The sequence below is a fragment of the Schistocerca nitens genome, chromosome 1, assembly GCF_023898315.1.
Source record: "Schistocerca nitens isolate TAMUIC-IGC-003100 chromosome 1, iqSchNite1.1, whole genome shotgun sequence".
Classification (NCBI taxonomy): Eukaryota; Metazoa; Arthropoda; class Insecta; order Orthoptera; family Acrididae; genus Schistocerca; species Schistocerca nitens.
This window is the reverse complement of record NC_064614.1, coordinates 11,877,702-11,904,339: the sequence shown is the minus strand read 5'-3', so window position 1 is coordinate 11,904,339 and position 26,638 is coordinate 11,877,702. Positions and strand designations below refer to the sequence as shown.

The 26,638-nt window shown below is 44.4% G+C and overlaps 4 non-coding genes across 4 annotated transcripts; 2 read left to right on the top strand and 2 right to left on the bottom strand.

Annotated features, from left to right (window-relative positions):
• Positions 1 to 259: 259 nt before the first annotated feature.
• Trnat-ugu (transfer RNA threonine (anticodon UGU)) lies at positions 260 to 333 on the bottom strand. Its single transcript has one exon. It is a non-coding gene; the product is annotated as a tRNA-Thr (tRNA).
• Positions 334 to 1,570: 1,237 nt separating this feature from the next.
• On the bottom strand, positions 1,571 to 1,644 carry Trnat-ugu (transfer RNA threonine (anticodon UGU)). The gene has a single exon. It is a non-coding gene; the product is annotated as a tRNA-Thr (tRNA).
• Positions 1,645 to 2,476: 832 nt separating this feature from the next.
• Trnat-ugu (transfer RNA threonine (anticodon UGU)) lies at positions 2,477 to 2,550 on the top strand. The gene has a single exon. It is a non-coding gene; the product is annotated as a tRNA-Thr (tRNA).
• Positions 2,551 to 2,913: 363 nt separating this feature from the next.
• Trnat-ugu (transfer RNA threonine (anticodon UGU)) lies at positions 2,914 to 2,987 on the top strand. The gene has a single exon. It is a non-coding gene; the product is annotated as a tRNA-Thr (tRNA).
• Positions 2,988 to 26,638: the final 23,651 nt, after the last annotated feature.

The following is a 26,638-nucleotide window of genomic DNA, read 5'->3' as shown; positions in this document are numbered from 1 at the left end:
CATTTGCCCACCCACTCATTACTCGCGCCGCGCTGGCGATTCCCGTAAGAGTTAGGGCAACCTGTGCGCATTCGCACAGACAAAGGTCAATGGCTGGGTAGCCTTTAACTATATATACAAAGACAGTAACTTGTTCTCGAAAGAACAGTTATTGTTGATGACCGTGCAGCTTTTCCCTGAAATAAATGATGACTAACTGACAACCTCAGCTGCTGATAGGTGTTGTTGTTATACCTCGATGTGGACAGCTGAAAATGTGTGCCCCGACCGGGACTCGAACCCGGGACCTCCTGCTTACATGGCAGACGCTCTATCCATCTGAGCCACCGAGGACACAGATGAATAGCGCGACTGCAGGGACTTATCCCTTGCACGCTTCCCGTGAGACTCACATTCCCAACTGTCCACAATTCTACATATGTACTGTACCTTATAGACATTTGCCCACCCACTCATTACTCGCGCCGCGCTGGCGATTCCCGTAAGAGTTAGGGCAACCTGTGCGCATTCGCACAGACAAAGGTCAATGGCTGGGTAGCCTTTAACTATATATACAAAGACAGTAACTTGTTCTCGAAAGAACAGTTATTGTTGATGACCGTGCAGCTTTTCCCTGAAATAAATGATGACTAACTGACAACCTCAGCTGCTGATAGGTGTTGTTGTTATACCTCGATGTGGACAGCTGAAAATGTGTGCCCCGACCGGGACTCGAACCCGGGACCTCCTGCTTACATGCCAGACGCTCTATCCATCTGAGCCACCGATGACACAGATGAATAGCGCGACTGCAGGGACTTATCCCTTGCACGCTTCCCGTGAGACTCACATTCCCAACTGTCCACAATTCTACATATGTACTGTACCTTATAGACATTTGCCCACCCACTCATTACTCGCGCCGCGCTGGCGATTCCCGTAAGAGTTAGGGCAACCTGTGCGCATTCGCACAGACAAAGGTCAATGGCTGGGTAGCCTTTAACTATATATACAAAGACAGTAACTTGTTCTCGAAAGAACAGTTATTGTTGATGACCGTGCAGCTTTTCCCTGAAATAAATGATGACTAACTGACAACCTCAGCTGCTGATAGGTGTTGTTGTTATACCTCGATGTGGACAGCTGAAAATGTGTGCCCCGACCGGGACTCGAACCCGAGACCTCCTGCTTACATGGCAGACGCTCTATCCATCTGAGCCACCGAGGACACAGATGAATAGCGCGACTGCAGGGACTTATCCCTTGCACGCTTCCCGTGAGACTCACATTCCCAACTGTCCACAATTCTACATATGTACTGTACCTTATAGACATTTGCCCACCCACTCATTACTCGCGCCGCGCTGGCGATTCCCGTAAGAGTTAGGGCAACCTGTGCGCATTCGCACAGACAAAGGTCAATGGCAGGGTAGCCTTTAACTATATATACAAAGACAGTAACTTGTTCTCGAAAGAACAGTTATTGTTGATGACCGTGCAGCTTTTCCCTGAAATAAATGATGACTAACTGACAACCTCAGCTGCTGATAGGTGTTGTTGTTATACCTCGATGTGGACAGCTGAAAATGTGTGCCCCGACCGGGACTCGAACCCGGGACCTCCTGCTTACATGGCAGACGCTCTATCCATCTGAGCCACCGAGGACACAGATGAATAGCGCGACTGCAGGGACTTATCCCTTGCACGCTTCCCGTGAGACTCACATTCCCAACTGTCCACAATTCTACATATGTACTGTACCTTATAGACATTTGCCCACCCACTCATTACTCGCGCCGCGCTGGCGATTCCCGTAAGAGTTAGGGCAACCTGTGCGCATTCGCACAGACAAAGGTCAATGGCTGGGTAGCCTTTAACTATATATACAAAGACAGTAACTTGTTCTCGAAAGAACAGTTATTGTTGATGACCGTGCAGCTTTTCCCTGAAATAAATGATGACTAACTGACAACCTCAGCTGCTGATAGGTGTTGTTGTTATGTGAGTCTCACGGGAAGCGTGGAAGGGATAAGTCCCTGCAGTCGCGCTATTCATCTGTGTCCTCGGTGGCTCAGATGGATAGAGCGTCTGGCATGTAAGCAGGAGGTCTCGGGTTCGAGTCCCGGTCGGGGCACACATTTTCAGCTGTCCACATCGAGGTATAACAACAACACCTATCAGCAGCTGAGGTTGTCAGTTAGTCATCATTTATTTCAGGGAAAAGCTGCACGGTCATCAACAATAACTGTTCTTTCGAGAACAAGTTACTGTCTTTGTATATATAGTTAAAGGCTACCCAGCCATTGACCTTTGTCTGTGCGAATGCGCACAGGTTGCCCTAACTCTTACGGGAATCGCCAGCGCGGCGCGAGTAATGAGTGGGTGGGCAAATGTCTATAAGGTACAGTACATATGTAGAATTGTGGACAGTTGGGAATGTGAGTCTCACGGGAAGCGTGCAAGGGATAAGTCCCTGCAGTCGCGCTATTCATCTGTGTCCTCGGTGGCTCAGATGGATAGAGCGTCTGCCATGTAAGCAGGAGGTCCCGGGTTCGAGTCCCGGTCGGGGCACACATTTTCAGCTGTCCACATCGAGGTATAACAACAACACCTATCAGCAGCTGAGGTTGTCAGTTAGTCATCATTTATTTCAGGGAAAAGCTGCACGGTCATCAACAATAACTGTTCTTTCGAGAACAAGTTACTGTCTTTGTATATATAGTTAAAGGCTACCCAGCCATTGACCTTTGTCTGTGCGAATGCGCACAGGTTGCCCTAACTCTTACGGGAATCGCCAGCGCGGCGCGAGTAATGAGTGGGTGGGCAAATGTCTATAAGGTACAGTACATATGTAGAATTGTGGACAGTTGGGAATGTGAGTCTCACGGGAAGCGTGCAAAGGATAAGTCCCTGCAGTCGCGCTATTCATCTGTGTCCTCGGTGGCTCAGATGGATAGAGCGTCTGCCTTGTAAGCAGGAGGTCCCGGGTTCGAGTCCCGGTCGGGGCACACATTTTCAGCTGTCCACATCGAGGTATAACAACAACACCTATCAGCAGCTGAGGTTGTCAGTTAGTCATCATTTATTTCAGGGAAAAGCTGCACGGTCATCAACAATAACTGTTCTTTCGAGAACAAGTTACTGTCTTTGTATATATAGTTAAAGGCTACCCAGCCATTGACCTTTGTCTGTGCGAATGCGCACAGGTTGCCCTAACTCTTACGGGAATCGCCAGCGCGGCGCGAGTAATGAGTGGGTGGGCAAATGTCTATAAGGTACAGTACATATGTAGAATTGTGGACAGTTGGGAATGTGAGTCTCACGGGAAGCGTGCAAGGGATAAGTCCCTGCAGTCGCGCTATTCATCTGTGTCCTCGGTGGCTCAGATGGATAGAGCGTCTGGCATGTAAGCAGGAGGTCTCGGGTTCGAGTCCCGGTCGGGGCACACATTTTCAGCTGTCCACATCGAGGTATAACAACAACACCTATCAGCAGCTGAGGTTGTCAGTTAGTCATCATTTATTTCAGGGAAAAGCTGCACGGTCATCAACAATAACTGTTCTTTCGAGAACAAGTTACTGTCTTTGTATATATAGTTAAAGACTACCCAGCCATTGACCTTTGTCTGTGCGAATGCGCACAGGTTGCCCTAACTCTTCCGGGAATCGCCAGCGCGGCGCGAGTAATGAGTGGGTGGGCAAATGTCTATAAGGTACAGTACATATGTAGAATTGTGGACAGTTGGGAATGTGAGTCTCACGGGAAGCGTGCAAGGGATAAGTCCCTGCAGTCGCGCTATTCATCTGTGTCCTCGGTGGCTCAGATGGATAGAGCGTCTGGCATGTAAGCAGGAGGTCTCGGGTTCGAGTCCCGGTCGGGGCACACATTTTCAGCTGTCCACATCGAGGTATAACAACAACACCTATCAGCAGCTGAGGTTGTCAGTTAGTCATCATTTATTTCAGGGAAAAGCTGCACGGTCATCAACAATAACTGTTCTTTCGAGAACAAGTTACTGTCTTTGTATATATAGTTAAAGACTACCCAGCCATTGACCTTTGTCTGTGCGAATGCGCACAGGTTGCCCTAACTCTTCCGGGAATCGCCAGCGCGGCGCGAGTAATGAGTGGGTGGGCAAATGTCTATAAGGTACAGTACATATGTAGAATTGTGGACAGTTGGGAATGTGAGTCTCACGGGAAGCGTGGAAGGGATAAGTCCCTGCAGTCGCGCTATTCATCTGTGTCCTCGGTGGCTCAGATGGATAGAGCGTCTGGCATGTAAGCAGGAGGTCCCGGGTTCGAGTCCCGGTCGGGGCACACATTTTCAGCTGTCCACATCGAGGTATAACAACAACACCTATCAGCAGCTGAGGTTGTCAGTTAGTCATCATTTATTTCAGGGAAAAGCTGCACGGTCATCAACAATAACTGTTCTTTCGAGAACAAGTTACTGTCTTTGTATATATATCTTAGACAGTTCTCTCTATATTTCCCCCATGTCCGAACAACATCGTTTTGGTTCACTCCGAGACACCTAGACAATCCCCTTGTTCAGAGCCCTTCCTGGCAAAAAGTAACGATGCGGACGCGATCGAACTGCGGCATTGACTGACTGTCCAGGCGTGGTTGAACTACAGACAACACGAGCTGTGTTCCTCCTTCCTGGTGGCATGACTGGAACTGATCGGCTGTCGGACCCCACCGTCTAATAGGCGCGGCTCGTGCTTGGTTGTTTACATTTTTGGTAGGATTTAGTGACATCTCTGAACAGTCAAAGGGACTCTGTCTGTGATACAATATCCACAGTCAACGTCTGTCTTCAGGAATTCTTGGAACCGGGTTCAAAAATCTCCAGCTTCCTGTCGGTGGGAGCTTCCAGCAGGCGCAGCGGTCGTGGGTCGACAGCGGTCGGGTCAGCTGCCTACCCTCGCCATTTCCATCAGCGGAGCTAATACGTACTCATCAATGTTTCAACGCGGTGCCGATACTTACTCATCAATCTTTCAACAAATTTGGGTGGTGGGTAGCTCGCAAACATATACGATATGTCACAATGTTTTTCATAGGTTTGATAGTTTCGTTATTAAAAGTTCTTATTTAATAATATAGAGTCCCTCTTCAGATCATTTTAGATTTAAAGAGAGATAGAAATTTTGTGTTAGGGATGGGGAAAACCGACGTGTTAAGCCGATACCGATATGCCAGTTCTGAATAGCCGGTGTTTTTTGTGTTTTGGTTATAACAGTTTTTTGTTTGTTTTTGTTAATAACAACGTAATAAATGAGAATATCAATTTACCATACCAGCAGTGCTTAAGTTTTTGGTTTTAAACAAAACTATTTTTTGAACAAGTTACATTAAAAAAAATGGTACAAATGGCTCTGAGCACTATGGGACTTAACTGCTGAGGTCATCAGTCCCCTAGTCTTAGAACTACTTAAACCTAACTAACCTAAGGACATCACACACATCCATGCCCGAGGCAGTATTCGAACCTGCGACCGTAGCAGTCGCGCGGTATCAGGCTGAAGCGGCTAGAACCTCTCGACCAACACGGCCGAAAGTTACGTTTAATCGAAACTTTTTCATTACTTGGAAATATTAGGTTATTATAGAAAGTGAGAGAAACGATCAGTCTTATTTTAATTACAATGCAGTACCGAGCAACAAACACTACGAAAGAATCCGTTCTGCATTTTTGAGACAGTACTGTACCTGTTGACCTGTGTCGTGGTCTGTTTGATGGTTCACCCTTACACAAAGCGTGCAAGCCGTGCCTCCACCTGGTCTACACTTTACTTTTCGCTGTCGTTGTCAGACATCGCTTGTATTGCACAGTGGCACTTCCCTAGTTTGGTAGTATTTGACAGTGTGCAGCAGCAATTAAGTACAGTGCTCCATTCGTTTTATAAGATTAAAAATGGGAGGAGGTACAACAACTTTACGACATAATGTAAGGAGAAAATATCGACAATGTTCCTTGAAACAGAAGGTAAATTGGAATGATACACACATCATTTTAGTGACAAGCTATAAAATTGTGATAATAGCTGATCTATTAATTTTGTGGGTTTTTCAGGGTGAAAACTTGAAATTCCCCAAAAGTAACGATGCAAGGAAGTCATGAACGTATGACCCTAGGCTCACGCCATCGCCGCGCCTGTCTCTTTCACCTTCGCCGTGATTCCTGCAGACATTTCTGCCACAGCCTCAACCCTGTCGATCGAGGCCTTCTACCCTTTAACCGTCATCAGAATTCTTCAATCTTTATTCGAAGTCTACGTTTGTTAGTGCAAATAATAGCAATAAAAAACCGAAAACCGTTTATTTCAGAAACCGATTATTTTCAGCCGTTTTAATGGCCAGTTTAAAATGGATACGAAGAAAACCGGTATAACCGAAAGCCAATAACCGCCATTCCTGGTTTGTCCACATACGTCACGTATCCGACTCTTTTGCACTATAAATCGTACGAAACACGACACCTTTTGAACCTTAAAGCGGAGCCTCGACTAAGCTATGTACTTTTGTAGTATGCTCGTGTATATACGGAAACGAAATACGACACTTCAGATTCGCAAACTAGCAAATCAACATGGCGCATGTCTGGTTTGCTTCTGTCAGCCAATTACATCACAACGGAGGTAGCACAATGAAGAAATGCTGCTGTCAATCGAATGCAGCAACAGTTTTGTATCCACTGCGAAATCCGCTCTGCGTATTTATGCTCTTGTCTGTGTTATCACAAAAAATGGCTCTGAGCACTATGCGACTTAACTTCTGAGGTCATCAGTCGCCTAGAACTTAGAACTAATGAAACCTAACTAACCTAAGGACATCACACACATCCATGCCCGAGGCAGGATTCGAACCTGCGACCGTAGCGGTCGCTCGGCTCCAGACTGTAGCGCCTAGAACCGCACGGCCACTCCGGCCGGCCTGTGTTATCACAGACAGCATGTAACTGTTCCCATTCGTATTGGAAACGCAGGACATTTGATGGGCCTATTTGCGTTCTGCCGCAACAAAGCAGAACGCTGGGATTCTGTAATTACCCACCCACCTGATATCTTCTAAAGAGACGATGAAATTTACTAGTAAATTGGCAAACACTCTCTACGCTACTAAATGAGTATCCAAAATTAATCGGGACGCCAATGGCTTTTTAATTCCATTATCACACACGGAGCAGCTAAAAGCATATACTGCCTGTGAAGTCACGCACTACACATCATGTAAGTGACACTTAAAATCCTGGTGCGTAAGATACGTTGTAGAATTTTCATTCACAAATAAAAGTAGACGTTCCATACTCCGATCTTCTCTGCATTGGTTTTAGGGTCGCGATTACTTAAGATCATTCTACACGACGCTCGACTCCGGTCTGAACAGTGTCGCCCATAAACCAAACTGTATCATACTGAGCGTTTTGCAGACTGTTTTGTCAGCACGAATCAGCTTTCTGGATACGCATTTTTTGGCGGGAGCCGATGACGTATGAACAGCTTCGTCTGCTTATCGTTATTGCAGTGTTACTCAAGGTGGTTATTATGATAAAATCTAAAGTGGGTAGATGATCGTATGATTGTCAAATCTGAGTTATGTGTTTAAAATTATTAATAAATATACAATAGAGATTTGGCGTGCTGGTCCAAGGGAAATCTCTACATCTTCAGTTGCGACAGTCAATCAGGTTAAGCGACTAATAAATTGACACAGATTCTCACGAAATCGTTACCCACTGTACGTGTGTTCTCTACACCTCACTCTACGTCTTACGTCACACCTCAGCTAATGCAATCTCGGCTAAATTAGAAGCCACGGTTGGGGATGTGTATTAGGGCTCCTGAAACCAGAAATGTTACATGACGTCACACACTCGCGTTATTGGCAACTTTTAGAATGTTTATCTCAATATAATTCTATTTCGTCGAATGACCTCTGTAATGACAACTTGAAGTGTAGCGAAGCCAGGTGTCTGGTTGGTTGATAGCAGCAAACCGAACTAGTATCACGTTGATTTACATTTTTGCGAAGTTAAAGTGCACTAATTAGTATTTCTCGGATCTATACTTTCCAAGATGCTACTCCAGGAAGGTGTAAAATGAATGAGCCCAACGGAATATACTGAACGCGAAAATGAAGATTTGGCCCTGTCTGACTACCCCCTGAAGCAGATTTTAGGATCTCTTAATGGTGATATTATCTCCTCCTTCTTGCTCTTTCACACGTAAATTACAACAAAACATAAATGAATGATTAAGGGAAATAGTAAATACAAATGATAAATGCTGTTTCTGCTTATACATTTATTGTAGATTAAAGCCCTTTATATACTGCAAATGCTTATATATCAATGTCCAATGGACATAAAGAAATACAAAAGAATTTCGTAACTAATACGACTGATCATTTGCCCAAATCTGCCCTTTATATGCTTAAGGTATCTAATATAAATAACGCAAGATGACTGACATCATCTACGTACCAAACACTAGAAGACACTACCTTCAAAGATGATCTACAGTGGTGTGTAGCATTAGTGGAAATAAAATTTACGTGATCACAGCTGTTTAGCTTTATAGCCCTAATAAAATTAAACAGTCACCTATATCACCTTACGTACTGCGTCCGGTGCGTCTGAGTGATAGTTCTCGTACGCGTCTGCGACGATGGAAGAAGCCCAGCCACAAAATATAAAAAAAAATCATTCAAACGCACACAAACAGCATAATAGTATAATCTAATACTGTCTTCTCCTCTGTGTGTTCTACGGACGAGAAACGCGAACTCCCAGCCACAAGGACGGAGTTCAGATAACGTCTCAACGTGAGTACAGGCAGAAGAAGTGCTCTCAATTACTGAACGCTGCGTACTGAATGACGACTCCCTACCCGGCGGCGAAGTCAAGAGTTGTATAAGTTCGTAACAGTACAGGGCCTAACCGCTCTAACTATAAAATCTCCAGAGAGTAAGGACAGCAAGTCCGTCTGTAGCAACAAAGCTGATACTGAGCGACCGTCAAACAAGGGCGCTCAAAACGGAAAATCTTTCTCTCCACCGCTGGCTTTACAGCAAAGCTCTGCTCCCCTCCCTCGTAATTGCAGAAGGCGAATCATTCTCGAAACCACTGAATATTCCCCCTCTCTACAGATTCTTCCGAACGCCAACCAACCATATTTTAATCTTTTGTCGTCCAACGCGGAAAGTTTGCAAGGAAATACCTATACCCGTTGATTAGGAATTCATATAATGGCACGCTTCTCAGAGTAAAAATACTCAACAATAACCCAGCCTGCGTGATTTCCCAGGTAACGCTTACTCGTTCGTCTCTGCTGCGTCCAAAATTCCGAAGAATTGTCCAGTTCTCCTTCCGGCCCCGCTACAACACCGGCCGGCCACCTCTGTATTGTGCTTCAGCGCTCAGGTTCCCTGACCGTCCGTCTTCGGTTACTTCCTGTGTTAAGCAGGACCGACACACCTGTGTGGGCTGTTCCTCCGAGGGCCTGAGTTACGCCTGCACTTTCATTTCCACTGGCGTTCCAACCTCTACTAGTATAGGCAATTATACATTACGCCGTTTTTATAATAAGGACCACCCATCAACTTACACACAATAAGCGTTAACAGATATTTACAAGGTATACGTGGCGATGTCAGTCTTTTTTAAATATTCATTTATACGATGTACAACCTGTCAAATGATACCTAATTACGGTTGTAAATCACGGAAAAGTATGTAGATGAGTGCTTGTAAGGTGCGAAATTATAGCCACCTTACAACTTACGTACTAGGAAAATGGACAATTCAGATGGTGCACTGTATTAAAGATCTCTCAAAAAGGTCTCTTTTGCGGTAGGATTTGCTTTACAGAAGCTTCGGGATATTTGACGTCAACAGTTTGTAACGCCGGAAATGCATATCCTCCTATTTCCATCTATTGCACTGCCATTTTTTTTTCCTTATTTTGTTACCTGGAGATATAACATTTCTGTGTCTTTGTATTTTGTAATTGTTTTACTATTTGTATATATATGCATTTATGTCGATGTATAATTGGTTTGTTTTGTGAATATTATTTGTATTTATACGCTGGGTCTGGCCTAGGGAAAACTATGCTATCGAACGAATACATCGATAGGTCGTGTGGAGAACGAAAGTGTTTAGGATCTTTGGTAGTGTTAACTCGGCCGCGTGGAGCGCGGGCAGAGCAGAATGGAGTCTGGCTGGGGTAGTGCAGTGGAGCAGGTGTGTTGTGTGACGCTCCCGCGAATTGCCGCGCTTTAGGGGTTTGGCAGCATGTAATTGCGCTCGACTTGCTATGATAGTTTCTGACACGGTGTCGCGGACGGGAAGCATTAGCTGGCGCACATCAAGAGCCCGTTTCGCCTGGTGACCGTGTCGAGAAGGAGGCGCGCCAACATCCAGCTTCTGCAACAGCGACGGCCGACAATGAGTGACTGTCGCCACCTCCTCGATCGACGGCTTCAAACCTTCAATCAACCAACAAGGAAGACTGGAAGCACGTGAAGTTTTAGAACTGTATGGCAGACCTCAGCTTTTAAAACTGTTCAAATCAGAAAATTACAGCAACGTAGCATGAACATTTGTTGCTCATTGTCCCAATTGCATTACCAAGCAGGGTCCCTTCCTTTTCCGGAATGAACCCGAGTGTCGTTGAGATTCAAACGCCAGCATTAAAGCAATATTATTCTATTTCACTGCTTTAATTTCAAAGTTGAGTTAAAGTATTCATAGCTGGCTACAATATTTAGATTACACAAGCACAAATTAAGAGTGCGAGTTTTGTTACCGTATTTTAGCTTACCTGTGACTGCAGCTCAGTTTGGTACGTACTAAATTTTACTATTGTTAATTGTTCAGAATCATTTAATTCAAGTTCAATCTCTTATTTCTAAATTGCGTAGATTCAGGTAGCTTTGGAAATGATTGTTGAGGTAGTCCAAGACTAACCGTATCTTACTCAATTTCGATGTGCTTCAGAAAGAAAGCTCACTATTAACTTCAGTCACTAAATTAACTTTCGATTTTACGGTTTTATTAATTCTTTTGCTAAATTAAGTCAGAGTGTAGCGAAATTTATTACTTCTGACAAGCTTTCAGTTTTCACACTACACGTGTCAACCTTCAGTTCCCACGCTTCTAGTGCTAATTATATGTGTAATAACCTTTCTTTTTCAGTTACTATAGTAATTGTCCATAGGACTGGCGACCGTAATTTCCCCCAAATCTCAAATATCTAATTAGCGCCAATTAATTGTTAACGTGACGACCGCACATTTACTTTCTTTATTAACTTTACCCCTTTTCAAAATTGATTTCCACCAGTTTCATTTGCATTTTTCCTTTCATTTAGATGTAACCCTTTCCTCCCTCTTTTCCGACAGATTAACTTCGGTGACGATTGCTTTTCCCAAATTTCCATTAGGTACACGCGGTTTAATTTTTCACTGTCATTAAGGTCGATAAGTGAGGGGGAGGTTACAAGTTGATGATGTTACCATTAGTTTTCCCATCCCTACCAATCAGCCACTTTTAATAGTTTTAATACTTACTGGGCGCGAAAACAAAGCAGACAGTAGAAAATCACGTAGTTCGGTAATTGTTACATGTAGGAAATGCGGCTAATGACGAAGCACATACATTTTAAACAAAGAAAAAATTATTTTTTTTCACTGTTGTGCGAAATTTACGGACGAAAGCCGCCATAGCGTGGTGTTTCACTGACATGTAATACAGCTCGATGAAACTTCGACCGTATATAATAAAAAACAAAAAATAAAAAAAAACTGCTGCAGTATTGTACAGAAGGAAACTGAAAGAACTGCGTAATGAGACGAACAGAAATGACGATTTTGTACGAAGACAATAACTGCACTGAATTCACTGCGATTTATGGTGGTTCCCTGGCCATTACAGAGTGTGGTCGCCGTGGGCGGCAGTTTGTGGCGTGCAACCTTGCACCCATGCCGACCAGAGGGTTAATAAGGAGTTATTGTGGCAGGTCGTCCCAGTCCTACACCAGTGCGGTTGACAATTGCTGGATGGTCGTTTCTGCATGTTGACGTGCTATAATACGTCAATAACAGTGAGCGAATGTAAAAATATAGTGTATAAACGTTCCTAGATCTTTTGCGTTTCAGGGGTTACCATAGAGATTCATGGCAACATACAAATACTTTGAAAAACCTATTTTTCGTGTCTAGTTTCTGATTGGCTGCATCATCAGTTTCCCAGAGTTACAGTCACATTGCCCTTCCGCGACGTTTTGGGTGTTTTCTGAGAGCCAGAAAAAGATATATGTACGTCAGTGTTTGGATATCTTGTCTGAAGGTATTTGCTTCAAGTGCAGGTTTATATGGAAGTGAAACGTGGATGATAGACAGTGCAGGGAAGGAGGGGGTAGAAACTTCTAGAATGCGGTGTTATAGAAGAAGGAAAACAATTCGATGGGTAGATTAACTGATGAAGAGGTGCTGCACCCAGTAGGGAAGGAAGGAAGTCTGTGATATAATTTGAATACAAGAAGGGGTAGGTTGAAAGTGCACATTCTGAGGCATCAAGGGGTAGTCAGTTTGGTGACGGAGGAAGATGTAAGGGGTCAAACATCTTAAAGGAAGACCAAGTGATGAATATAGTAAGGAGATTAGAATGGATGTAGGTTGCAGTAGATACACAGAGATGAAGAGACTTGTATAGAATAAACTGGCGTGGAGATCTGCATTAAACCAGCCATCGGGCTGAAAATCACAACAAGAATACTCAAGGAATGGTGGCAGTGATTCTTACACAACAGGTTAAAACAGAAATTCTTACTCCATCGTGCATCCGGCAGTATCTAGGCACATAGTGTACAATCGTAGAGCTCGCTCCACAAAATTAAAGTAATTAGACCCATGTTAGGTTCCACAATTTAACTCTGGGAGAATAATTCCCTTACAATGTATTGTTTTTCGCTGTCAGAATAGTGACTTTGTTGTACTACCACAATTACCTTAAGGGAAGCACGCAAATCGATGGCTTCTGCTTTCCTATTTTCAACTTTGCTAACACTCTTCAAATGGTTCAAATGGCTCTGAGCACTATGGGACTTAACATCTGAGGTCACCAATCCCCTAGAGCTTAGAAATACCTAAACCTAACTAACCTAAGGACATCACACACTTCCATGCCCGAGGCAGGATTCGAACCTGCGACCGTAGTGGTCGCGCGGTTCCAGACTGAAGCGCCTAGAACCGCTCGGCCACGCCAGCCGGCGCTAACACTGTGAAAAGAGACAGAAAGAATAACGACTTGTTATCTGAATTAGTGATATTGCTGTGAGGCGAGAAGAGCTCGCAGATCGTCAACAAGAAGAACCGACTAACGGCGAGAAAACTTCGCTTACAAATCACTGACGCGTAGAATAAACAAGAGAGCAAGAAAAAAATTCGGAATAAAATGAAATGTTTTTGTATATTGGACGTATTAATGACGACGTAAATGAGTAGCATTTCCCGTTTCGTTTTTGGCTGGCGATTAATGTCCGTTCGAGAGCGAGGTTGTTACAGCGGATTAGCAAAACTGATATCCCTTCCGAAATGGCAAACATGAAATAAATATCAGGTATTAACTTCTCATTATCGGTTATTTAGCAAACATCAAATATTGAGACTGTGACATTACAGTGCTGGGCAAAATACTAGTCATCACCTTAAACAGCTCAGCGATCGCTTTGGAGCACTATACTTCCTACAGAAATGGCATCAGGCACATCTGTGGCCCTTCATAGAAGTGTTAGGGGTGAAGTGATGTGCGTGTGCCAGTCAGTTGTATGAAATAATCGCACTCAGGTGGGTTGATGTGGAGAGGTGACAGAATAACGGAAATGAGATACTGGGTTCGGGCGTGGTCACCATCTTACCGGGAATAGAGTTGTCCGATTTGTCTGTATCAACGCGGACTGCGCGGAATGACTACAAGGAAAGGCGAAGCACAAGCAGTGATCTAACACGGCGTTAAGATCGGTAGTCGTAAGAAAATCCTAAGGGACAGGGACTAGAGACGAATGTCATGACTTCTCACTCGCAATAGGTTTCAGATCAGACAGGAATTTTTACTTCCATTACATGCAGGCCAATCTTATTTACTGTTTCTGACGAAATACTGCGAAGTGAGCCACATGCAAATTAAAGGAGGCGTTCAATAAGTACAGCAACACCTTTTTTACATGGCCAATTTCGCTGGAAAAAGAGGCAGAATTTGTTGTGTGACGTCGTGGAACATTCATGAAATTCCTATAGGTGGCGGTGGTATCGAAACTTTCAAAACGGCATAAATTACGGAGGTGCTTTGCGAGCAAAGAACTGTCGCTGAGTATCTTTTGGCACTAATTTGGAACACCATACACATTAATAGGTGCCTACAGAATGTCTACGGACACCAGACAGTGAACAACAGCACGGTGAGTCGTTGGGCGATGCGTCATCGCCGCAACAAGATCGTGCAAACCTTTCTGATCTCCCGCATGCCGGCCAACTGCGTACAGCTCCTGCGCTTGTTATAGGCGCATCAAGCGTGATTTGTGGCTGGACTGGGGATCTCTTGGTGGGGAGGATACAGCGTGATGACCCTCCATCGAAAGACGCGGAAATAACTTCGAGTGTGTCGTAGGAAAGTGTGTTCGGCACCTTGCTGCTCATACTATATAATAATGACCTCGCAGAGAAAATTAATAGTAACGCGTGACTTTTTGCGGATGATGCAGTTATCTACAATGCAGTAATGTGTGAAGAAGCTACACAAATATTCAGTCAGATCTTGATAAGATTTCAAAATGATGAAAAGATTGACACCTCGCTTTAAATCTTCATAAATGTAAAGCTGTGCACATCACAAAACTAAAAAATGCAGTATCTTATAACATCAATGACTCACAGTTGGAGTCGGTCAATTCGTACAAATACATAGGTCTGACAGTTCATATGTATACGAGGTGGAACGATCCCATAATCTCCGTTGTATATAAAGCAGACGACAGACTGCGATTCATTGTAGACTGCTGGAAAAATGCAGGCGGTATACAAAGGAAACTGCATACAAAACGCTTGTACAAGTGTGTGGAACCCATACCAGATAGGATTAACGGTGTGGGTATTGAACGAACACAGAGGAGAACGTCACGAATGGTAACAGGTTACTTTGACTCATAGGGGTATGTCACGAAATGCTGAAAAAATTGTACTAGCAGACACTTAAAGATATATGCAAGCCATCCTGTGAAAGCCTACAAAAAACGTGATGATTTAAGAAATATGCTATAAACGTCCTACATATCACTCCCATATAGATCGCGAAGACAAGATTAGATTAATTAGAAGGCTCACAGAGGCATTAAGCAGTTAGCAGTCATTCTTTCCCACCTCAATATGTGAAATTAACGGGAAAGATCCATAATAAATGATACCATGGAATGTATCCTCTGTTATGCACTTGACAGAGTTTAGATATACATGTTCGTTATTGGAAGCAATGACACAGAAATCTGATAGCTACCCGATAAAAAGCCACCTCGCACAATAATGAATTCACATGCTTAATCAAACAACTATTGTTGCTGTAACTATGCTTATTACGTTATAGGCCTGTGTACTTGTGTATATGAAACATGCTGACACAGGAGACAGGAGTGAATGTGTATTTTAATTGACTTCCAGCTTCTGATCAATCAGCATTGCTTTTTGTCTCTGGATGGCGATTCAATATGCGCTGTCAGTCTGTCAGAGCCTTTATTTATTTCAGTCAATCCGGCTTTCCTACAATTAATAGGAACATTTCCCCATTTATTTTCTGGTCGACGTTGTTATCACACTACTACGACGAGTACAACATGGGGTATTGTAGTAATTATATCCCTTTATAGCAGTTTTTATAGTGAAGTGATCCATTGTATGGCTGGGTCTATCAAAATTGGTTCCTTTGTAAAGCTTTAATGAAACACAAGACACGTATAATCTAAACGGCGCAATAACTGATGGAAAGCCTGTGACCTTATGCTTTTGATACTAAAATACAACTGACGATAATAGGTAGGAATGTGTAACAATATACACTTGAAAATGAGCATATATTCCCGAAGCGCCAAATACTTATTCAAGAAGTTATGCTCATTTTCAGATATATATATTTTCCTTATTTATTGAGATTATCCTCCATACAAAGGTTTTTTTCCGACATAAAAAATACCCGGAAATTGTTACATCTCTTACAGAACCTCTTAATTTATCTCCTCAAGATGTCCGTCCAGATGATTCCATCTTTTGTATCGTCTTCCTCCGCGCCCAGTCTTCTCATCGTTAATCGTACATTTTGGAGCCAGGTGGTCATAGTGCGTCCTTTTCTCTTATTTTCCTCTGGCTCCCATTCCAGGACCATTTTCGGAATTTTTGCTTCCTCCATGTATATTTTTGCGTACACTACTGGCCATTAAAATTGCTACACCAAGAAGAAATGCAGATAATAACGGGTATTCATCCGACAAATACATTATACTAGAACTGACATGTGATTACATTTTCACGGAATTTGGGTGCATAGATCCTGAGAAATCAGTACCCAGAACAACCACCTCTGGCCGTAATAACGGCCTTGATACGCCTGGGCATTGAGTCAAACAAAGCTTGGATGGCGTTTACAGGTACAGCTGCCCATGCAGCTTCAGCACGATACCACAGTTCATCAAAAGTAGTGACTGGCGTATTGTGATGAGCCCGTTGCTCGGCCACCATTGGCCAAATGTTTTCAATTGGTGAGAGATCTGGAGAATGTGCTGGCCAGGGCAGCAGTCGAACATTTTCTGTATCCAGAAAGGCCCGTACAGGAGCTGCGACATGCGCTCGTGTATTATCCCGCTGAAATCTAGGGTTCCTAGGGATCGAATGAAGGGCAGAGCCACGGGTCGTAACACACATGAAATGTAACGTCCACTGTTGAAAGTGCTGTCAATGTGAACAAGAGGTGACGGAGACGTGTAACCAATGGCCCCCCATACCATCAAGCCGGGTGATACGCTAGTATGTCGATGACGAACACACGCTTCCAATGTGCTTTCACCGCGAAGTCGCCAAACACGGATGCGTCCATGATGATGCTGTAAACAGAACCTGGATTCGTCCGAAAAAATGAAGTTTTGCCATTCGTGCACCCAGGTTCGTCGTTCAGTACACCATCGCAGGCGCTCCTGTCTGTGATGCAGCATCAAGGGTAACCGCAGCCACGGTCTCCGAGCTGATAGTCCATGCTGCTGCAAACGTCGTCGAACTGTTCGTGCAGATGGTTGTTGCCCTGCAAACGTCCCCATCTGTTGACTCAGGGATCGAGACGTGGCTGCACTATCCGTTACAGCCATGCGGATAAGATGCCTGTCATCTCGACTCCTAGTGATAGGAGGCCGTTGGGATCCAGCACGGCGTTCCGTATTACCCTCTTGAACCCACCGATTCCATATTTTGCTAACAGTCATTGGGTATCGACCAAGGCGAGCAGCAATGTCGCGATACGATAAACCACAATCGCGATAGGCTACAATCCGACCTTTATCAAAGTTGGAAACGCATTTCTCCTCCTTACACGATGCATCAGAACAACGTTTCAGCAGGCATCGCCGGTCAACTGCTGTTTGTGTATGAGAAATCGGTTGGAATCGTTCGCCATATCAGCACGTTGTAGGTGTCACCACCGGCGCCAACCTTGTGTGGATGCTCTGAAAAGCTAATCATTCGCGTATCACAGCATCTTCTTCCTGTCGGTTAAATTTCGCGTCTTGAGCACGTCATCTTCGTGGGATAGCAGTTTTAATGGGCAGTAGTGTAGTAGTGTATTACCATGTATTATCGTTAGTTGTGTTTTGGCTCCTGTCGAGGTGCTATGTATTACGTTTATCTTCCCTGTAATACAGATAAGGCGCTGCAGTAGCTCGTTCTGTCACATTGTGAGAAAAAACAGCGCCTGAAAATGTGCATAAATTGTCGAAATGGGCCGTGATCATCAAAATGAAACAATGTTCGTAAAGTTATTGGTAGCAAAACCTTATTTTCTTGATCAGAAACAATGACGACGAACAAGTTAAACAAAAGAATGTATCAGTCCGGGTACGGAGTTCTTCCCGCTGCTCTTTCGCTGACACTCGACCGCGTGTCGTCGTAGCCAGGGAGAGGCAGACAGCTGGCAGACTGGCGGAGCCCAGCGGTGATTGCAGCGTAGACACGCCGCGTGCGGGGCTGTCTGGGCGCAGCAGGAAGGATGTGGTACCGGCAGCGGTCTATTTAATTTCCTCGCGCAAACTTAGGGGCGCAGCCGCAGAGCAGCCGTGGGGTACGCGCCGAGCCACAGAAGGGGGAGAGTGGGGTGGGGTGGGGTGGGGTGGGGTGAGCACGGGCCAGGCGCGCTGATCGATAACGGCCCCAGGGTCGACTACACTCGACTCGACTCGACGCGACGGTTCTCGACTGGCGCGTTAGTGGCGCGCTGGCAGCCGTTGAGCGCCCCACAGGGGTGCGTGCTGGGGCCATCAGAGCGACTCGCTTCACACCCGGCGCGCCGGCGTTTATAGCCAGCAGGAGGCGGCAGAGGCGATCTGACAGGGCAGCAGGCGTAAGGTAACGGAGGCCGAGAAAGACAGCCCTTTTCTGTTCCCAAAAATGGGATGTACACATATAACGTTGTTCGCAAACTCAACACTCAACTCTTTCAGTTTATTAGCTACTTACCAAAGACAGGTTACCACTATGTAGGAACCTTACATGGGGGAATTTTGAGGCTTTTTGCGGATGATGCTGTGGTATATCGAGAGCAGGCGCGGCTCGTAATTAAAGGCTCTGAGGCGGAGCCGCCCCAAACTATATGTTAAAGTAAATTTCACAAGAACGTATTACATAATTTAAATTATCGGGACGAAATTCGCATATTTCCCATTCCGATTAAAATAACGACGGTCAACGTTTTTGGAACTGTTTGTATCGATAGATGTTTTCCGAATGGTTAGTAGTGTTTAGGCTGCACCTTGGAACGTCCGTAAGCTGCTTGTAGTAGCGATTTGGGGGCGTGGCTTCTACATAGTACTGCTCTTTATGGGCTTGCAGCCTAAGGGTGTTATACCAACCACCACTCATTTTTCAGTTTCCACTATCTATGTAATAAACGAATGTAGAGTGGCCGAAACTTCGCTATCCAATCTCTGTCTCTGCACATCTCTACTGCGCTTCTGTGCGTCATTAACCGACGTTTAGTATTATTGATTTGATAATGTTTTACATAGTTGTTTTGATTCTGCCATTGGCTATTTTATCCACATTTAGAACAAGCTTGCAAATATCCCGCCAGAGTGCACTAGAATACAGTAACATACCAGTACTGCCATCTAGCGAGAGTTTCATAAGTGGTTAGAGGACAAAGCGCGCGAAATTTGTCCCGTTACTTTACTTTCCTTGCTTGCTGATGCTGACTGCTTTTGTTGATACCGGAGTGTATTTCGCAAGATTTTAGTGACTTTTACTTGCTGGTGAATATCTGCGACACACCGCGAGTGTGAAACAAGAGCAATATGAATTCAGTGTGCAATTTAATAGGTAAAAACTTGGAACACGGCCATATGGTGAAAGTGAAAGAACTTGGTGCATCCAGACCCACATTAAAGATATCTCCGAAACGCGTCTTTTCATATGATTTGCTGCAAAGTGTCAGAAAACGTAATGATGACGTGTAAAAACACTAATCAAAGATTTTAACTCGAAGTTAGCTTCTAATGATATTTAATACCTGATTATAGAAAATACAGTACGTAAAATTATGGGTAGGGAGTGATCTGCCCACCCCCTCCCCCTGAATTCTTAGTTGTTTATGTCAGGCTAATCTGTAGCGTAACCCGAGGTCTATGTTGGCTCCGATCGATAGATGCCGCAGCCTTCCCCAGTACAGAAACCCCGAGCCGCGCCTGATCGAGAGGTTGTAACAATGGAAAATTGTACTGAAATGCAGGAGGATCTACAACGAATTGACACATGGTGCAGGGAATGGCAATTGAATCTCAATGTAGACAAGTGTAATGTGCTGCAAATACATAGAAAGAAAGATCCCTTATCATTTAGCTACAATATAGCAGGTCAGCAACTGGAAGCAGTTAATTCCATAAATTGGCTACGAAGTCTTTCGCGACGAATTTCTTGAATAAAAATCTCTCGGTGTACATGCCGCGTCAATTCTGGATAAAACTCCAAGCTTTCGACCACTGCCTCCATGGTCGTCGTCAGGGCTAAAACTGACTGTCGTGAGCTAGCGAGGTTCCCACTTTTATATGCCAAGGACGGCTTCTGATTGGCTGGAATACGTCATAGCAACAGCGATATGGCGCGTAGTGAAGTGGTGCCCTCTACTTCCATAGATGTAGTTTCTATCCTGCGTTGCTTGCAGCTCCATCCCTTGAATCAGGAGGTAAAGTGCGGGAAGTTTTTCTCTGCGATTTTTCTTTATGCAGTGCACTCTTCCAAGTGTTGCTAAGTGCATAGCCGTTGTCTCTGTTAAAGTTATTATCGCTGAGTCTAATTTCGACTGCTTCCCGGATCACAGAGTCCCAGTAATTCGATGCGTGGGCTATTACTCTGGTTTCTTCAAATAAAATCTTATGCTTGTTAAGCAGGCTATGTTCAGCCACCGCTGATTTTTCCAAATACCTGTATTTTAGGTGGCGCTGGTGCTCGATGCAGCGGTCGGCAACGGTTCTTACAGACTGGCCCACGTAATTCTTGCCGCATTCGCAAGGAATAGTATAAATTCCCGGCACTCTTAAGCCGAGACTATCTTTGACTGATCTCAACATTTCCTTAATTTTCCTAGGTGGTCGGAAAACTGGTTTTATTCCTTGCCTCTTCAGGACTCTGGCTATCTTGCTCGTTGTAGCACCGCAAAAAGGAAGCCGCGCTATGTGTTGGTCCTCTTCTTGTATATGACTGGAATCGTGTCTTACTTTCTTGGACAAAACTGATTTAATTTCACCGGCAGAATAACCATTCCTCTTGAAAACAGTCGTCAAATGGTTAATCTCGGGAACGAGGTGGTCCTTGTCGGAAATAGTCCTGGCTCTGTGTATTAAAGTATTCAGCATAGCTCTCTTCTGAGACGGATGATGGAAGCTATGGCTATGCAGATGTAAGTCTGTATGGGTTGGCTTCCTGTACACAGAATGGCCCAGTCGTCCATCCGGCTTTCGCTCTACCAACACATCTAAAAAAGGTAACTTCCCTTCCTTCTCTACCTCCAATGTAAATTTTATGTTTGGATGTACACCATTCAGATGTTCGACGAACTGCTGCAGCGTGTCGCTGCCGTGTGGCCAGATTAAAAAAGTATCGTCGACGTATCTGTAGAAGCATGATGGGCGGAGGTGAGCACTGTTCAACGCTCGTTCTTCAAAGTCCTCCATGAAAAAATTCGCTATAGCTGGTGACAACGGCGAACCCATATCTGTTCCATCCGTCATTTTTTCATGGAGGACTTTGAAGAACGAGCGTTGAACAGTGCTCACCTCCGCCCATCATGCTTCTACAGATACGTCGACGATACTTTTTTAATCTGGCCACACGGCAGCGACACGCTGCAGCAGTTCGTCGAACATCTGAATGGTGTACATCCAAACATAAAATTTACATTGGAGGTAGAGAAGGAAGGGAAGTTACCTGTTTTAGATGTGTTGGTAGAGCGAAAGCCGGATGGACGACTGGGCCATTCTGTGTACAGGAAGCCAACCCATACAGACTTATATCTGCATAGCCATAGCTTCCATCATCCGTCTCAGAAGAGAGCTATGCTGAATACTTTAATACACAGAGCCAGGACTATTTCCGACAAGGACCACCTCGTTCCCGAGATTAACCATTTGACGACTGTTTTCAAGAGGAATGGTTATTCTGCCGGTGAAATTAAATCAGTTTTGTCCAAGAAAGTAAGACACGATTCCAGTCATATACAAGAAGAGGACCAACACATAGCGCGGCTTCCTTTTTGCGGTGCTACAACGAGCAAGATAGCCAGAGTCCTGAAGAGGCAAGGAATAAAACCAGTTTTCCGACCACCTAGGAAAATTAAGGAAATGTTGAGATCAGTCAAAGATAGTCTCGGCTTAAGAGTGCCGGGAATTTATACTATTCCTTGCGAATGCGGCAAGAATTACGTGGGCCAGTCTGTAAGAACCGTTGCCGACCGCTGCATCGAGCACCAGCGCCACCTAAAATACAGGTATTTGGAAAAATCAGCGGTGGCTGAACATAGCCTGCTTAACAAGCATAAGATTTTATTTGAAGAAACCAGAGTAATAGCCCACGCATCGAATTACTGGGACTCTGTGATCCGGGAAGCAGTCGAAATTAGACTCAGCGATAATAACTTTAACAGAGACAACGGCTATGCACTTAGCAACACTTGGAAGAGTGCACTGCATAAAGAAAAATCGCAGAGAAAAACTTCCCGCACTTTACCTCCTGATTCAAGGGATGGCGCTGCAAGCAACGCAGGATAGAAACTACATCTATGGAAGTAGAGGGCACCACTTCACTACGCGCCATATCGCTGTTGCTATGACGTATTCCAGCCAATCAGAAGCCGTCCTTGGCATATAAAAGTGGGAACCTCACTAGCTCACGACAGTCAGTTTTAGCCCTGACGACGACCATGGAGGTAGTGGTCGAAAGCTTGGAGTTTTATCCACAATTGACGCGGCATGTACACCGAGAGATTTTTATTCAATTCCATAAATTATCTGGGAGTACGCATTAGGAGTGATTTAAAATGGAATGATCATATAAAGTTGATTGTCGGTAAAGTAGATGCCAGACTGAGATTCATTGGAAGAATCCTAAGGAAATGCAATCCGAAAACAAAGGAAGTAGGTTACAGTACGCTTGTTCACCCATTGCTTGAATACTGCTCAGCAGTGTGGGATCCGTACCAAATAGGATTGATAGAAGAGATAGAGAAGATCCAACGGAGAGCAGCGCGCTTCGTTACAGGATCATTTAGTAATCGAGAAAGCGTTACGGAGATGATAGATAAACTCCAGTGGAAGACTCTGCAAGAGAGACGCTCAGTAGCTCGGTACGGGCTTTTGTTGAAGTTTCGAGAACATACCTACACCGATGAGTCAAGCAGTATATTGCTTTCTCCTACGTATATCTCGCGAAGAGACCATGAGGATAAAATCAGAGAGATTAGAGCCCACACAGAGGCATACCGACAATCCTTCTTTCCGCGAACAATACGAGACTGGAATAGAAGGGAAAACCGATAGAGGTACTCAATGTACCCTCCGCTTGCGGAGTATGGATGTAGATGTAGATATATAATCGGGTAGGTAAGGAGAAAGCTAGATAACAATGGCAGTTTTCATTGTTGGGACTTCAAATTTATTTCAGTGAAAGATAAACAATGCATGACCAACGTATATGGACTATGAGATCTTTTTTGAGGGTTTAAATTTAACATAACTCAGCACTGTGCAGTATACGGTTAAAACCCATACCATGGTGTAAAAGCAGGTACTCTGTAGGTCACAAACGGGCGATGCTATATTTTTCATCTCAACCATGGTAAACACACATATTCATGTAAGTCATCTTCAGTCCATCCTGTACAATCCTAATGGGCTCACTTCTCACAGTTTGCCATTCTGTAAAGGTACGTTCTCTGTGGGTCACAAACTACAAACAGGCAATGTTACACAGGGTGTATCAAAAAGAATCAAACGACTTGGCACGTCTATATTTCAGAAATTAATAAACATATACAATGAATTTTGTTTTTTGATCAACAGGAAACTGAAAAAAAATTTTTTCATACCTTTTCATATGTGTTCAATATGTTTCCCTTGTGATGCAGGACATATGTTAAAGCAGAATACAAAATATTCCCACACTGCAGCGAGCATGTCTTGCGCTACAGCTTCCACAGCAGCTGCTATGCGATGTCTCAGTTCATAAAGAGTCATACATCATTATCTCAGAAACTGCTCTGCTCCACTACTCATGACCCTCCACACTTTAATCGAATGCCAGAGGATGAAATAGTGGCCGGTCGGCATTGTGTGCACCACTGGACCTAACTGCGGTGCGTGGTTCTCTTTTAGTCATCAACTGAAGCTGACAATTTCTTGAAATATAGCAACACGAATACTGTTTACGTACTTGTTGATTTTTAGTTGCGTGTTGTTACAAACGCATCCATCAGCTGCTGTTCTAAATGGTTTTGCAGTTAGCGGGTATATTAAAGTTAAATTCAACATGGTGTCGTAACAGTTACGATGCCATTTGTGGGACCGCAGGCTGGGAAAAACAGAGTAAAAGAACTTTGATTACAGGCCAGGCGCATGTGTTTACAGTAAGTTGCGTTTATACAGGCCACACCTTACGGCAGTGTTTGGACCGATAGTGTAGCGTCAACAGTGCTGCAATATGGCTGCAATGCGTGGCAATATTGCAGTATGGTCGGGATGTATTTCTGAACGGATGGACTGTTCGTGTATGTAGTAAGGTATCCCGGGCCACACCTGCCTTTGTGCGTAAATGTTTCGCTATCACCCTAAGCCTTACTTCCTCTTTCTATCGCCGAATCGCGGAATTTGAGTGGCGAAATAATATTATTTAGTCTGAGTCAAAAAATGCCGAGCGTCGATAGAGGTAATCGATATGTTTTTATCTGTGGGAATGTGTAAGTGAGTAAACGAGAGAACCTCGAATTCCATAAAAGCGATACGTATACCTGACAACACAAAAACTGGCCATTGTAAATAACAGTCAGAAATAAAATCTGGCATAGCACTGACGTGAATTAAATGCAGCATGCCATATTTTTCTGCTTACCTCGGGAACGGTTGGACGAGGAAATACAGCCCGCATCTCGTGGTCGTGCGGTAGCGTTCTCGCTTCCCACGCCCGGGTTCCCGGGTTCGATTCCCGGCGGGGTCAGGGATTTTCTCTGCCTCGTGATGGCTGGGTGTTGTGTGCTGTCCTTAGGTTAGTTAGGTTTAAGTAGTTCTAAGTTCTAGGGGACTTATGACCACAGCAGTTGAGTCCCATAGTGCTCAGAGCCATTTGAACCATTTGAACGAGGAAATACGATTTCAAAAAGTACAGGAAACTGATCTTGTCAGTATTCCAGATCCGCTCCAAGAAAGACTTGGTGCATGTTAACAGAGTACTTGTAAGTTCGTAGCTGAATAAACAACGTGCAGGCTTTATATGTAAAGTGTCTCATATTCGGACCAAACATAAATTTACTACCTCTGTTTCACATAATACGTAAGAATTATTCACACAGTTTGACTGATGTAACACACTAACAGACTAACAGTCTGTTACGGCGGGTTAGGTCTGCTAGCGCACCATTCCTTCGATAATAGCCAATGACAGTACACGAGCAAGGTCTGCTATTTGCAGCATATCGCTCTCAGTTGAGTCACATTATCTATGCGCCCTCATCATTAACAGGCTGTTCATGACCGTGACACTGCTCATTTTGAGAAACGGAATACGATGGCGTCGCAGGCCGGGACACTGTATCGTCTGCGCGAGTGCAATGCGTGACGATGAATAAGATGTTCTCGAGAAATTGGAGAATTCAGTAGGCGTCTGGGAACTGGATTTTGATCTTTAACGATACCTGTCCAGGATAATGAACCTGCCAATAAAAAAATGCTTTTCTAAACATGATGCAGTTGAAACACACTACTGCGTTTCTCGAGTCGGTGCATATATTTTGGCTCCGGCTTTGGGAGGCCGGAATACTTAGCAAACATGCAGCCATCAAGGAGAGGCTGCGTGGTGATCATCAGCTCACGGATTAGTGTTTTCTGAGGACACCGTCAATCATGAGAGGCGTAATGGGTGCTGTCCTCAACGAAGGGTGGTCCAGTACGAGGCAAGCTGCCAGTTTCGAACCCAATTAGATCCATGAGTCATCTCGCAGTGGCCATGTGTCTGTCGAAGTTTGATGCTGGATGTGTTCACGTGGGCTTGGAATGCTTCGCAGGGTAGATAGTCGACGTAATGCTGCCGAGTATGAGTAATATTATAGTCGCATCAGTGCGACAACTACGTCTTGACGCAGTAATCCACGACCAATCTCCCGCACACATGTCACCGATGGTGCAGGAGTGGTTTGCAGAACGGAATGAGATTTCGCTTCTCGAGGGACCTTCTCCTGCACCAGACCTAAATCCAGTTGAAAGTGTATGTGCGGAGACGAAACGTACTATGCAAGAAACATGACCTGAGACAAGCAGCCAAAAACCCATAATGACGTTTATAACGTCACCTACCTGCCCGGTAGGAGTTGGCAGAAGATTTATGACCCATTTGTAGATTCTCTTCCTCGCGGATTGCACATAGTCATTGAAGTTCAAAACCTTTGGACTGGTTATTAAATGGTAAAGAGGCCATGTAACCGCCCTCTTACTATCCTGCTTGCGATATGAAATATGTCCGTGGATCGCGTGTATGCCTAATGGATTTTTTCTAATTGGATAAGGCTATCTTTCCCGAAGAAGTGATATCTATAAGTGGGAGGAGGAAAGTGTACAACCGATCCTTCTGATGGAAAGTCTACTAAAATTGAA